This window comes from Manis pentadactyla, chromosome 17 (genome assembly GCF_030020395.1).
Source record: "Manis pentadactyla isolate mManPen7 chromosome 17, mManPen7.hap1, whole genome shotgun sequence".
Taxonomy (NCBI): domain Eukaryota; kingdom Metazoa; phylum Chordata; class Mammalia; order Pholidota; family Manidae; genus Manis; species Manis pentadactyla.
In genome coordinates, this window is record NC_080035.1 from 8591594 (window position 1) to 8606510 (window position 14917).

The 14917-nt window shown below is 42.4% G+C and overlaps 1 protein-coding gene across 1 annotated transcript in view; it reads left to right on the forward strand.

Moving 5' to 3' along the window:
• SUCLA2 (succinate-CoA ligase ADP-forming subunit beta) overlaps nucleotides 1-13678 on the forward strand; it is a 174093-nt gene extending 160415 nt beyond the window's left edge. Inside the window, exon 12 of the mRNA XM_057494531.1 lies at nucleotides 13669-13678. The gene's annotated coding sequence lies outside the window, so the exon portion shown is untranslated. The remainder of the gene's footprint in view (nucleotides 1-13668) is intronic.
• Nucleotides 13679-14917: the final 1239 nt, after the last annotated feature.

Below are 14917 nucleotides of genomic sequence, written 5' to 3' on the forward strand. Positions count from 1 at the left end.
AGCCAGGGGGATAGAACGCCTAAAGCTCCTGAAAGTTCCCAACCTGCTGGGCAGAGCACACCCAAACAACTTTGTCCACCTAGCCCTTCTCCCGTGCAGCAAGCTCTTTGCAAATCCCACCCCTTCTGCAGCCCTCTCACTGCTAGGAAGCCTCTCAGATCGCCTGTCTTTCCTCTGTCCCAGAGCAGCTGGATGTGGATCCCTGTCCTCCACAAATGGCTGGAATCAGTCTCCTCAAGCATTCCACCTGTCTTAGCTTTCCAACCCCACTAATCTCCAGAGCACCATGCAATGTAGGTTTGTGCTCCCAAAGATCTCCAAGGCTGCATGTTCAGCATCCTGAGGCTTGTACCCCCTTCCCGCTCCATTTCTCTTCTGCTGTCAGTGATCTGGGGTGAGGGAAGGGCATGGGTCCCGCCTGATCAAGGCTTTGGTACATTACCCAGTTTTGTGGGGTCTGCTCTGTTCTCCAGGTGTGTACAGTCTGGTGCAGCCTTCTTTCCTGTTGCTCTTTTGGGATTACTTGTATTAACTATATTTGTACAATATATGTGGTTTTTGGAGTTCTCTGTCTCACCTCTCATGCTGACATCTTGAATCCCCCTCTAAAGGCCATTTCTTTTAAGATTTAATCCCAACAGGGATGGAAATACTGCTGGTTAAAGGAAAGGGGTTTCACAATAGCATAGGAAATGAATAATAAGTCCCACTCTCACAAGGATTCCCAGAAAGAGTGAGGGAATTGGAGTTATGGAGCACTTATCTTAAGTGGCTGTCACTTGAAGAGATATTTTAGATTTTCTACAGGCTTACAGGTGTAGCTGGATTCTTGGTTCTCATGATTTTGTACTGCTGGATTTTTCCACCACTTTACACAAGAATGATGGATCCAGCTGTCAACTTTAGGGACCTTGAGACCTGAGGTGGTAGACATAAGGATAGGGTAGGGTCCTTTCCAAATAGGCTGCATTTGAGATTGGGGTGACCCATCTTTCCAACTTTGATGGGGACTTGTGTCCTTGGGCTATAAAGAGTCTTGTGCTCTGATGGGTCAGGCTATGACCTGAGTGAGTCCAAATTCTCTTAAAGCCAGTTGGAGCTGATGTGTAGATGTGGCATATTCTGATAAGGCACTGACCTCAGGAAGTTGGCCTACTTGTCAGTTGGTAAGGGTTTGAATTTTCAGGACATCAGCACTTTAATCTCAAGGACTATAGTCTGGAAGAAATAAATTTAGTTAAGATGTTTAGTAAGCATGGTTTACACAGTTGGGCTAGTAAAAGCATTAGGAGATTAGCAAAGTGTAGTAGCCAGGATGCCCAGTTCTAAAAGTGAAATTGAACTCCTTATGATTCTGCGAGCCTCTGATGAATCTGAGAGACTTGATCAGCTAGTTTCTTCACTGCTTGTCAGAGACAGAGGTTGAAATCCTTGTCTGAGCAACACCTGGAGTTGGACTTTCCATTCTGAAATAACAAAGTTGACAAGGCCAAATATGAGGATTCGGAATAGTAAGATTGGGATGGGAGGAAACTGGGAACACTTGGAGAGTCACAGATAGTTATTTGAGGAAACTAGAATTTAGGATTTAGTTTATTTCACAATAACTGCATTATTGAAACGATACTTTCCTCTATAAAGTCACCCTCATTTTTATTAGAGGTAATCATATTAAGAAAATAAATTTATCATTAGAACACTTGGCTTCATTATTTACATAAGTGCAGCAAGAAGAACAACTGATCACATAGGATCTTTTAAATGTGCTGTGCTGGAAGTTTTCATAAGGAATTTCAGATTGAGCTTTTAAAGGCCTCTTGAGGCCAGGAAGGCCAAGCCAGACTTGCCATCAGGTTGTGCCTGCAGTACCTGTAGATTTGGGTGAATTACTCTCTTCCCGAGGTTCCCAAGATATTCTGAGGTTCCTGCACGTGCCAGGAAGTGACCTTCCTTACTCACCTGGTAAGGCTGCTGGGAATCCTGAAAGTAAAGTACCAGGCCAGTTCTTCCAAGGGGCTTTGTTGGCTCCATAAAGTCAACCTTAGTTCCTTAAAGCTGTCTAGTCATATCTCAGTCCATGTATGTGTCTCAATATGACATTCCAGTCAAAGCCTTGGTAATAACCAGTGTTTTCAATTGTGCCCTGTTACAAGGAGAGCAGATTCTTATTGAGCAAATTATAATGTTGCCATAAAATATGAAAATAGTTACTGAGAGTTTCTAAATTCTGGAGGGATCAGATAGAGAAAGACAAATGTTTCAATTCTGTTTTAAAGGTATAATTTAATAACTGTTGTAAGCCAGAGTAAAAGAAAAAGTTTAAAACACACTTTTTGTGTTTAAGAGATTAGCAACATTTGAAACAAAATGACATGAAAATTAAAATTATTCTCTTTAGTTTACTCAGTCTTAGGTAATTGATTCTTGCTTTGCTTGAATCTCGTTTTTTTTTTTTTTTTTTTTACTAGTTTTGAAATAAAACAGCAATTATCAATGACAAAAGACTTAGAAATGGCTATGGTTAACACAAGTGACAAGGAAATTTGGTTATTTCTGTAACATGTAACAGTTTAATCACCTAAAGTTTAGCATCACTTGACAGTGGATCCCAAGTAATTACATATTAAATGTATAAGCTGAATTAGCTAAAATGTTTTCCTGTATGAGGAGGAAATTTTCTGACCTCTGGAAAATCTTGGAGTTAACAAGAGGTAAAAGTGCCTTTTGAATTTTATTTTGGGAAGAAAGCTTTTAAGGCAACTTCTTATAAGATTGTAAGTCATTAAGGAACAATATTTAGTTAGTAATTTAACCAAAGTGACAATAAAATATTTCAAAGGCAGATAAAGAAGGTTACACCGCTGACAAAACTTAGTTCTTTTAATATTAAGACTTTTGTCTTTTTGCGTACGGTGACATTGCTGAGACATTCAGCACAAGAGCAAGCCGCTGTGAACTGCTCTGCTAGTGCTCCTTAAGCCTGTCTGTATGCACAGGAGGGTAGTGTTTTCCCCACAGAGCATCTTTGTCATTTCACCTTCAGTTAGGATCTACTGAGGGAACAGCAGTCTTTCTAATGGGAAACAGTATCAAACAAGTGAAGGCTGTTAGTAGACTTACAAGCCTCTTTAATTAACTCTTTTGCTCAGCTAAGTTTAGTTGTAAGCTGACATTGGGGCATAAGTAAAGTGGGAGAGGAGCAAGAAGACTGCATCGAGTTTGCAAGCTCGGCAGAGTTCTTTCTGGCTTCTGAGATAGAAACAAGCCTGAACGCAAGGGACTTCTGCTTAATCACCCACCCACTTACAGTTTGAGAGTCTCCGCGTTGATTGGGATCAGTGGGGGAGAAGCAGCCCAAATGTGTGGCTCATCTAGGAAGAAAGGAAATTTAACTCTTCCTGTTCTAGAGGTCTTTGAGAGCAGGACAGAAGACTGCAGTCCTGAGGAATGGGTTAGAGAGCCCAGCGTCCCGGGGTCTATCCCAGAGGTGTTGGCACAGCCGGCTGCCCAGGACTAACGCATCGCGCCTCAGGTGTCTCCGAGTGGGACACGGAGGACTAGAGTCTTGTGGCTTCCTAGCGAAGGGCTAAAGGGGGCTTACCACAGGTGGTCCATGAGATGGGGCAGGTGTTGACAAAGGCTGACTGCGAGGGCTTACGGGAGCCTGAAGGAGGCTCAACCAAGCCAGGCAGACAGCTAGAAAGCTGACTTGTATAAGCAGGCAAAGGGAAAGGCTTATGAGAGAACAGTGAAGGAGGTGCAAGGGCAGAGGAAATGGGAGAATAGGATTCTAGGGTAGAGATTTTTAAGGAAACTTTGGTCTTTATACTTGCTTAGTCTCAATTGGTTAAGGTTTTAGTGGTAATTACAGGTACCAGGGTAAGGGTGGAAGAAGGGAAGAGCAGCAGGTTTTAACTGAGCTTTTAGGGTCAGCAAAAGGCATAAAGAAGTGTTCTGGCCAGGCCAGCCTCCCGGAGATCTGAGAGCCTCCTCGGGGGACCATAGCAGGTCAAGGTCCCTGGGGAGGTCACTAAACTAGTTAGAAAGATCATCTCCTGGTTGCCTAGGCTGAGGCAGGCAGCTGTGAGGAAAAAACAACTGCTGTGCTGACAAAGAGGTTTTGGCTCTAGGCTATGGCACTCCTGCAGGCTGCAGGCTGCAGGCTAGGCCGGAGAGGTGAGTCCTAAATGGGAGGTCAGAGAAGTCAGACCTGTAGATACTGTCAGAGTAAAAGTCTGTTTACCTCTAAATGGAAAATAGAGAAGATAGAGCAGACATGATTATAGAAAGAACTCAACGTGGAGGGAACAAACCATTCTAGAATCAAGGTGAGTGAGAAGGCTCTTAGCTCCTTCAGGGAGGCATTGGAGAAGAGGAGAGCAAAGGGAGAAATCTCCTGGTGACTCTGGGTGACATTCCCCAGGACCCAATTGTGACCTGCCTCATAGGGAGGGGTTCCCCACAAGATGAGTACAAGTGGGTGCTGCCTCCAGCTGGGTCTGGTGTATGTCTCATGGCCAAAGAGATCATGAGATGGGGGTCCTTGGGGTGTGACCCAATTAGCTGACCAACAGATAACACAAAAAGCTTGGAGAAGGGAAGAAAAGAAATGCAGTGAGTAGGAGAAATCTGAGAACACAGAAAAGGAAGTCTCTGCATGGACATATTAAACCCTGAGTGGGGACTTGCCAAGGGATTGGAAGTGGGTGCATTTACAGTGTGCTTCTGTTATGTGGACATTGTCTTGTGGTCAGCGGGGTGCCTAATGCAATCTTCCCTGGTCCACAACCAACTTACTCTGTCACGGAGTCTTCCGGCGAGCACCCTGTGGCCTTTACTGCTCGCCCCATGCCCAGAGTGTGGCTGTTTTTTGTCCATGAGAGAAAGAGAAGGAAGGGAAGGATTCCCAGAGAAGAGGTAGATAGTGAGTGAGTGCCTCCAGCCAGGGGGCAAGGCACATGCGGCCTGCCAGGGACTGGAAATCCGTGAGAGTTGAGCAGCACCAAATCTGTTGGTGGGAGAGGTCGGTTTGGCTTAACAGGGATGGAAATACATCCGAGTCATGGCATCAAATATGTTGGGGAAGAGGCACTGTGTCTGTTCCTCGGTTCTTGTCCCTGCTGCGATAAAGAAAGGAAGGGAAGTGACACAGTAGTGAAGCAGAGTAAAACTTTTATTTACAGTTACTTAGAGAGAAAGTACAGGTGACCTCAGAGAGAGAAGAGTGCCCTGAAAGGTTGGGGGATCCCCCTTTTAAGGATTTTTCAGGAATGTGACAAAGGGCTAGGGTGTGGGCTTGTTAAGTGGTCCAAGTATCTTTGATGAGACATTAAGTTTCTTGTCAGTCCTCTAGGTAATTCTTCAAAATTAGTTTAACACAAGAAATTTACTGCTCTGGTCCCCTCCCAGGACAGCAGCTTCCTGGTTTGGGAGCATATCAATCAAGACTGTCTGCCCTTCCTCCAAGGTGGGCAGTGTTGTTTGTTTGCTAAAGGGTATGTTAAGAATCTTCTTAAACTTCCTGTTTTTTTTTTTCAAAATGCAATTTTGGCTTTAAGGTGGGATCTCTCTGTCTTTATTATGCTGTTTATAGGTGGGCCGTTTAGCAGGCTAGAGTAAATCTTACAATGATCTGATTGACACAATGAAGACATGCTTTGTGCTCAGATGTCTTCTTTTTCTTATCTGGGGAATATTCAAACATTCAACACCAAGTTGCTCCTGACCTTTTGAGCTTTAGTTGATTAACTCTGAGTCTTTTCTCGCTTTCTGGTTTTAACTGGTTAACTGAGTCCCTTCTAGGGGGCTTTATTGACCTTGTTCTCTTTGCACCCCACTCATATCTATTTTCCTGCCTAACAGAAATAAAAAGAGAAAAGAAGTTGGCATCACACAGAGAAATGGAAATGCTGTCTCTCCCTTCCCTCCTGTGAAGGAGGCTAAGAGGTGTGAGCAGCAGATTGCAACATAATTCAGGGAGCCAAGGACACTGCCAACTTACTGCGGATGTTGAAACTGTGTCTTGATTTTTGGAAGTCAGTGACTAAAGCTTGGAGAAGAGACCAAATAGACACTGCTTTCTTCTGTCATGTAGGCAGGTTGAAGGATGTCTACTGACTGGAATTTTGGCAGGTCTGAGAATTCTGCAACCTGGGTGCTTGTTGGATTTCTAGTTTCCAGTCTGGTTCTTACTTAGCTGTGGATGGTTGTCGGTTCCCAGCTGTCCTTATCATACTGTACCCATGCTCTTTACTGTAAGCTACCACAGGCTAGGCTAGTTTTTGCTGTTTGCCACCAAAATTCCTGGCAGTTTGGGCACCCTTCCACCAGACTTGAGTGTACTGGAGACCCCCAACCTCATGCAGGCACTCTTGTTTCATCTTATGTGTGTGTCTCGGGGGGTACCTTCCACAGCCAAATCCTGAGGGACCCAAAGAACAAGGTTTCCTCTCTTTTCTGTTTTCCAGCTGATTACATTTTTTTTTTGCTTCTCCTCCTCCATGGCCTCTTAACACATCTCAGTACATCTAACAGAGCTTCATGTGTGATGTCACCAGATAAGTGAAATAGCAGTAGTAATACCCCAGCTTGCTGATGCCAAAACAGCCATTAGTGTGTGAGCTGCAAGTCATTTCCAATGATTTAAGGGTCCACCTTAGAGGGAAGGACACTTGCCATCAGATCCCTAAGATCTGCTTGACTCTGGGGTATTCACAGCCAATATAACTTCCCATTTCTCCTCCCCATCTGTCCTGGCCTCCTTCTAAATAAAAAAGCTCTTTTGCTTAAGAATTCTACTTGTGGCTCCTCTCTGAGGATCTCATGGATGCATCAACCCTAAAAACAGGATCTCTAAAACCAACTTGCTATCTTGAGCTAGATTTCAGTAAACCAAGAGTTGAAACAAATTCTGCTTTCCCTGTCACTTAAAAGGTAGTGACTTGCTCATATTTCTAAATTCTGTCCTAAAAACCTGAACCTGGAGGTAGTAACATATTTTTATGCCTTATAATAGAAACTGATAATGCCCCAAATGGGTTCAGCCTTTTTCTTTATTAAATCTTAAATTTTGAAATAAAACAATCACTGCTTATTTGAAGAAATTAGAGGTATTGGAGGGAAGGCACACACTGTCACGGTCAAGGAGATGCTGGGTCAGGCTGCCTGGGCTGGAACCGTGGCTGCGACCTTGAGCGCTCTGGGACTCCAGCTCTTTATCTGAAATGCAGACAGTGACAGGACCTCTCTCAGAGGCTGTCATGAGCATTAAATGAGTTAATATTTATAGAGAACTTGAATCGTGCCTGGCACATTGTAAGCCACATGTAAAAAATGTACAATGAAATGAAATATTTTCAAATATTTTATACATTTTCTACGTTTATATGAGCATATAAACAAATTATTTTTCTGTTTATATAAATCAGCTTATAATATATAAATGGACTACTTCTTCCCTTGACAATGTATCTTGCCCATGTTCATTGTTAGTATTTAGACATATGCCGCACTCTTTTTAATAACTGCGTATATTACATTTTATAGATGCACCGAATTTTATTTAACCAGCCCTCTAAAGATGGATTTATATTGTTTCTGTTATGAAAAAAGTTGTAATACATAGGTGTGTACCTATCGTTGCACATACTTAAGCAGTGAATTCATAGACAGAAAATAAATTTTACTTTTATTTTACAAGGTAGCTATTGCCAAATTGCCTTCGAGAAAGCCTTCTTATATATTTGGTTTGGACATTTTTTTGATTAAAATTTGATGACTAAACACTGAATCTTGATCACTGGGAATAGTTTTGGAATGCAGAGAAATTTGTCTGTGGCAATGATGGGTTAAATGTTTGGAAATACAGAGACTGAGATAAATTTAAGCCTTGTGTTTTTCACAAGGAGCTTACTTTAGGTCTGAACCCAGTTTTGAGAATACACAGAATACTACTAGCACCGATAATCCCTACCCCTAAAATCAGGAAAACTCCCCAAATTTATCAGTGTGTTCACAAGGACGGACACACAGAACGCTGTGCTAGTCTACATATGTGTCTCTAGCTTCCAGCATTAATAGATGAGACCATGAATGAAATATGAAGAAAGTAAATTTCTAACTATACCCTAACTAAAGAAGGAGATTGTAAAGTGTACTAAAAGCAAATAGATGCAAAAGCTTCTAGAATACAGGGTGTTGGGGGCTCCATGAACTTTGCCCTCTGGCCCTGGCTAGGAACTCACTTTTCATTTAAGGATCACATCTTCTTCTCCCTTCAGACTTTCTCTGTTCTTTTTTCATGGATGCCAGCACATTTTCTCTATCATCTTGCAAGGCTTAAAGATAGAGCTTTGGGTATTCATTATATAAAACCTAAATGAAGCTAGCTTTACTGCTGTGGAATCTCTGAATGAGGGAAACATTCACTTAATTAGAATGATAAATCTTTATTACTCATTTATTTAATCTCCAAAAGGTATGAATTAGGTTAAAATATTTGAATATTATAAAAATACAAAAAGAAGGCAAATATTATCCATAATTACTACACTTATATATTATATACATTTAAAAGTGAAAAACCCACTCTGACCACTTTTTCTTCCTTCCTTCCACTCCAACTGCTAATAGTTTAAGATCCATCTTGGGATTTTCAATCTTTAAAATACTTCATATTAAAGAGAGAAAAATAAAAGTTCTGTGTGTTTCCCCACTGAGCAGCCAGCAGCTTATATAATGTTCAGCACCTTCAGGAAATAAGGGAGAGAGAGAAGAGGTGGGAGGGAGAGGGGAAAGGGAGGCAGCAGGAGAGGGAAAGTGACGTAGAGAGGTCAGAGCGGGGCCAGTGCTGCTGGGACATTGGCACCTGCAGGCATGCCTGGGACCCACATGCTCTGCTTCCCCCTCCATGCTGACTGACCAGAGTCAGAGAACTTCATGCTCATCTTCATCAGAGATTAAAACATCACCTGTCTACATATGTGTTTTCCAGCCCTTAGCTCTTAATACATCCTGGAGAACAAAATTCTATCACTTTATCAGTAGAGATTCCTCCTGCTGTGTAATAATCCTGCAGATGCCGTTGAGCCACCTGTGAGTGTTTTGCAGCAAAGGATTCCTTAAAGCTGTCCCAGAAACCACAAGGAAACAGCATTCCACATCTTCAGAAACCCACCCTGCCTAAATCAGGAAGGTTTCCTACATGCGCTTTCCTCCTGACAGGTAACTTCTAGAAGATGGGAATACTTCCCCATGCTTAGACTGATGAGCTTTGTTGTGGCTAAAAAAGAAATGAGTTAGGAAAACTTCAAAATGATGTGCAGGAAGAAGTACCAGACAGAAAGCTGAACCATAAATAAGAGAAGTTAGTAGATGATTCAGAAGTGGCAATGTTACCGATCTGTGCCTTAAAGGTTGACATATAGGAAGCTAAATAAAAGGTTTGGCTAATGAGGAAGTAATAAAATGGCATTGTTAGCAATTCTTGATTTTGATGAATATTACAGCATGGCAGTTTGAGAAAAATGCTTAAATTGAACCAAGTCTAAATGGCAGGTATGGGGAGGTAGGGCAGAAGGATTTGAAATGTGGGCCTTGGCGGGGTGCAAATTCAGTCTGTAGACTGTGGCAGTAAATGGGGAGGAAATAATTTAGCTTGTATGTGCATCCAGTGGACTGAGAGAGTAGTGTGAAATGACCTTCAGATGGCAGCTTGTTGGGACAAGGACCCTGTGGGGCCTTTTCCCTTCCCTTGGGTAGCCTTCTCCCTCTGACACTTCCCAGCACTGGATCTGGGCACCAGCCCCAGGCCATTTGGTAGGGCACACAGTTCAATGGGCTCAGGGACTCACAGGCATGTTACTTGGGAGGAAATGATCCCCAAGAGACTGGGGAAGTCAAACTGATTAAGGGGAGCAGGGAAATACTACTGACTGAAAGTACTGTGTCTTAGGCATGGTTCCTGGACCTTTACACAAGTTATTCTGTTTAAGCCTCTTAACAAACAGAAGATAGAGGTAAACTCACTTGAGTAGATGTTAAACGAGGTTGTCAGTCAGATGTATAAAGAGAAGGAAGCACTGAGCTCTCCCTGATGATGGAGAGAGGGGCTGGTGGATGGACCTTGGGATGATGGGTGACTTCGTTAGTCTCTGTCAGATCCTAGATGCTGCTTCAGAGTTCAGGCTTGTAGGACAGAGGTTAGAAATGAGAGCAGGTAGAGATAACACGAAAGGGAAGCTTGCTGTCAGTAGACTGGTTTGAGTCAGTACTGAAAGTGGTTAGAACATGGGCTGTGGAACCCCGTGTGGCTCTACCACTCACTCACCATGGGACCTTGGGCAAGGCACCCAGCCCCCCAGTGCCTCAATTTTCTCATATGTAAAATGGGGCTTATAATTTGGCTCCCTTATAAGGTCATTTTGAGAATTAAAATGAAGTAATATATGTTAAGCATTTGAAAGTGGAATGTAATAAGTCTATGTAAGTGTTAATTATCATTACTAATTAGTAGCAAAAAGAGACTAAAAAAAGCTACCAATGATTAAAATAGTTAACACTTACTGAACACTTACTATGTGCTGAGCCATTTGCTAATCACTTTACAAGCATTGTCACCTTTAATATTCTCACTGCCACTCAACTGGTATTTCAACATGTCCATTTACAGAGGAGGAGACTGAGACGGGAGTTAAGTCCACCAGCTGAGGCCACCCAGCTTGAAAGTGGCAGAGCCCAGTCCATGCTTTCAGAGAGCTATGCCGGAAGCCCCGGAGGGAACACACAGGAGGGAGCCTGAGCGTGTGCGAGGAGCAATCTGTCTTCACTAATATGTCTGGAAGGAGACCAGACGTGAGGGTTCAGAAGAATGTGAATAGTTTTGTTCCTTACTTTCTTGGATCTTAATCTGCCATTGTTTTCTATTGAAGATAATTTCTCCTATGTGCTCTTCAGTAATTCTTCAACTTGGCTTCCCATTAGAATTCTCCTGGGGAGTTTTTCAAATCCTGATTCCCAGGCTCACTCCAGACCAATTATGTGGAAATCTCTGCGGGTGGGACCAGGCACCAGTACTTTCAAATCTTCCTGAGTGATGTCAACATGCATCACTGCCCTAAATCTTCTCAATCTTAGGGCACCTTTGAATCATCTAGGAATTTTAAAAGCAATGTCCAGCCCTCCTTTCTTCTAGACTGAGTCTCTTGGTCTGAGTTGGGGCTCAGGCTCATATTGTGTAACAGATCCCTAGATGATTTGACTGTCAGCCATATTTGAGAACCACCATCTTAAATGACACATTAGAAAATATGTAAGTCATTTTTAAGAAAAATGTAAGTGTTAGAAAGGTAAAGTTGAGGACACATAAATTTATCAGCAATATACATACTTATGACTTTTATCTTGATTTCACATTCTTTATCATTGTGGTGAAGCTCAGTCAATGAAGAATCCAACTCATTGAGATTTATTAGAATGAAGAAGGTCATAAATAATATGGATGTGATCCAAGGGGATTTGGGGGGGATTTTGTCAGCCTATTGGGGCATGAGTGAAATGATAAAGAAACAAGAGAGCACCGAATAAACAAGTTCCCTCTCTTTCACTCTTTCCTCATGGTCTGTGTAACATCTGTGACACCGAACACAGCTGCCATTCCTGTCACACCATCTTAAATTGAGCCCTTTAAAGTCTGTTGAACTTAGGAAGAGTCTCTGTGGTGATCTTGGGGTGGAGATGCAAAGACAGATTCCAGATGCAGTAGTGAGGGTCGGACAGGGCCCACACTGTAAAGGTGATGAACAGACAGAGGTCTGGGTCTGAACTCATCATCATCAGGCGAGTGGGAGCCTCTTCTGTTCCTCTGTGGCTGGTCCCTAGCCTGACTGAGATAAGTAAGACATACAGTGGGGTGTGAATGATCAGCCTCCCACTCATTCAACTCCCTCTGCCCACCACTCACCAACCTGAGGCCCTTCTGCTGTTCCAGAGCTGCCCTGAGACCTGGCACAGTCATCAGCAGAGGGCAGTTCATCCTAAGCAACATGACCTTGCTTGCTGTGTGGCTTTGGGTTATCTCCTTATTTGGCTGAGCCTCAGTTTCTTCAACTATAATACAGGGCCAATAACACCCATTTCAAAGACTGTCATTAGGAGTTGAGGAAAAGTATTAAAAGTGGCCCATAGTAAGTACTTCATAATTTTTACCTACTACAGGATGGTGTTCAGGGAAAAAGGCTTTATGGATATTGTATGTTGTTGATTGTCAAAACCTGTGCTAGCAGAGAGAGAAAAGTGTTAAGCTGGGAACTGAGTCTCACCACTGACTTGTACATCCCTGTCAAATGGGAAAGTCCCATATTTCCCATGGAAATATGGGCATTCATCCATATTTACATTTCTCATAAAGATGAATTAGGAACTTAGAGTTTCTGGGAGAAAAGTGCCCATTACATTCTAAGTAAACTTATCTAATCATTCATTTTCAATTGCAAATAATTTTGACAAATAATATTGAAATTGTTGTTTCATTGATTTTACTAATTGAACGTATTGGGGAAAGGACCAATGCATATTGAAAATAATTCATTTGGAGGAAGGTACTTGCTGGTATTTACTTGGATTATATGCTTCAGTGAAATAGGATTCAGGTTATATTTAACCCTTAGATAGGAGGCATCCTGAAATTTAATTTGTAAATTAATGATTTGGAATTTTAAGAGCACTTTTTTCTTAGAAAACCTGCTATATGTGGTAAGCCAGTTTGTAAATGTCTTTGGCACACAATGTGGATAAAAAATGATGTTAATTAATTCTGTAATTCACTGTGGAATAGGCCTCATAGCATGCAAAAGTAAAAGGGGACTCGAATTTTCTTTGGCACCGACCTATGCCAGGAAAACATCTGGAATAGGCAGAGAAGTTTACCATCAGCACACTTTACAACTTTCCTGCATCCCTTAACTGCCTTCTAGGGCTCCTGCCTTCTTTTTCCTTGACCTCAGTGTTTTAAAAGCTGCCCGAGGCCACCATGGTGGCATCCCTCTCACTGGGACTCTGGCTCCAGATTACCCATACCGTCTCCCTCTGCAGCCCAGTGGGAACTTTGCAGCTGATCTGCACCAAGAGTCAGAAGGGAAGCATGTGCATTCAATTAATTCACACTATTGTCTGAATGGCTGATAGATTATGGAGCTCTGTTTTTAAAGTTTTTTTTTCTCCTCTTCCTCCTTTCTCTCCTCCACCATTTTCTTTTTCCTCCCCAGCCCTTCCTCAGCTCAAGAGATTGGGAACTCTTGGGAAACCCCAATGCTCCATCCCCCTTGCTGGCAATGCAGCTCTGAGACTCCTCCCTGTGTGCCCTGCCAGGAGCCAACCCGTTTGGACAGTGAAGCATCAGACTTTGCTGTCTGGCAGGCAGAGGGAGACTCTCCTAGCTTCCTTGGCTCTGTATCAGCCCAAGTGGGGAGGTGCACACAGGAGCCAGCCCTAAGAGCTGCTTCCTCCCTGCAGCTGTCCAAAGCCAGTGCTGCATACCTGTCTGGGCAGAACTGCACATCAGTCCACCAAACCCATTACCCCTGCAGCCCTGCCATTGCTGCAGGCCAGGCAGGGGGCGGCCCCACCCACAGCAACAGAGACCACTGAGCTGATCACCACAAAGGCAAAGGCATGGCTGAAGCAAATTGTCCTCCCAGACTTAGACCACTGAAGAAGTCAGACAGAAAGGTGGCTCTGCCCATGGCATGCCAACAGTTGAGGCCTCAGCAGAATAGAACCAGGCACTAGAGAGTAAAGAGTATTGAGCTTCTGGGCACCACAGGACACCTTCTTCATGTAGCTATTACTCTATAGACCAGAAAGCAAAGCAGAGACATCTAATACAAAGGAAGAAACACAGAAACCCTGACAAAATGAGCAGGTAGGGGAATATGATCTAAACAAAACTGCAAAACAGAAACACAGAAAGAAGGCTAAATAAAAAAGATCAACAAACATCTTGATAGAGATTTCAAAATAAAGGTCATAAAAATTCTCACATATTTACAGCAAAATATTCATGATCTTAGGGAGGACTCCAACAAAGAGATAGGAGACCTGAAAAGTTGCCACTCACAGCTGAAGAATACAGTATCTAAAATGAAACATTCAATGGATAGATTTAAGAGTAGATTAGATGAAGTAGAGGAGATGGCAAATGAAATGAAAATTAGACAACAGGAAAACAAAGAAGCTGAGGAACAGAGAGAAAAAAGGATCTCTAGGAATGAAAAATTGATGAGAGCTATGTGACCAGTCCAAACAAAACAATATTTGAATAATAGGGGTACAAGAAGGAGAAAAGAAAGACAAAGGGATAGAAAGACTCTTTGAGGAAATAATTGTTGAAAACTTCCCCAATCATGAAAGTATCTGTACTTACAGGGAAGTATCCCCTAACAAAAGGAACCCTAGGAAGACAACACCAAGACATATAATAATTAAAATGGCAAAGATCAAGGATAAGGAGAGAATGTTGAAAGCAGCCGGAGAGAGAAAAAATATTACTGATAAAGGAAATCCCATCAGACTATCAGCAGACTTCTCCACAGAAACCCTACAGAGCAGAATGGAATGGCATGATATATTTAATGTACTGAAACAGAAGGGCCTCCAACCAAGAATCTTCTGCACAAAATGATTATAATTTAAATTTGAGGCAGGTATTAAACAGTTTCCAGATAAACAAAAGTTGAAGGAATTTGCCACCACTAATCCAGCCCTACAGGATGTTAAAGGGATTGCTGTAGATGGAAATGACCTTAAGGCTATATAGCTTGTACCAGTGAAAATAACCCACAATAAAGGTAGTAAACCAACTAATTATCAAGAAAGTATGAAGTTAAAACAAAACAAAACAAAAGAAGCAAAATCAACTATA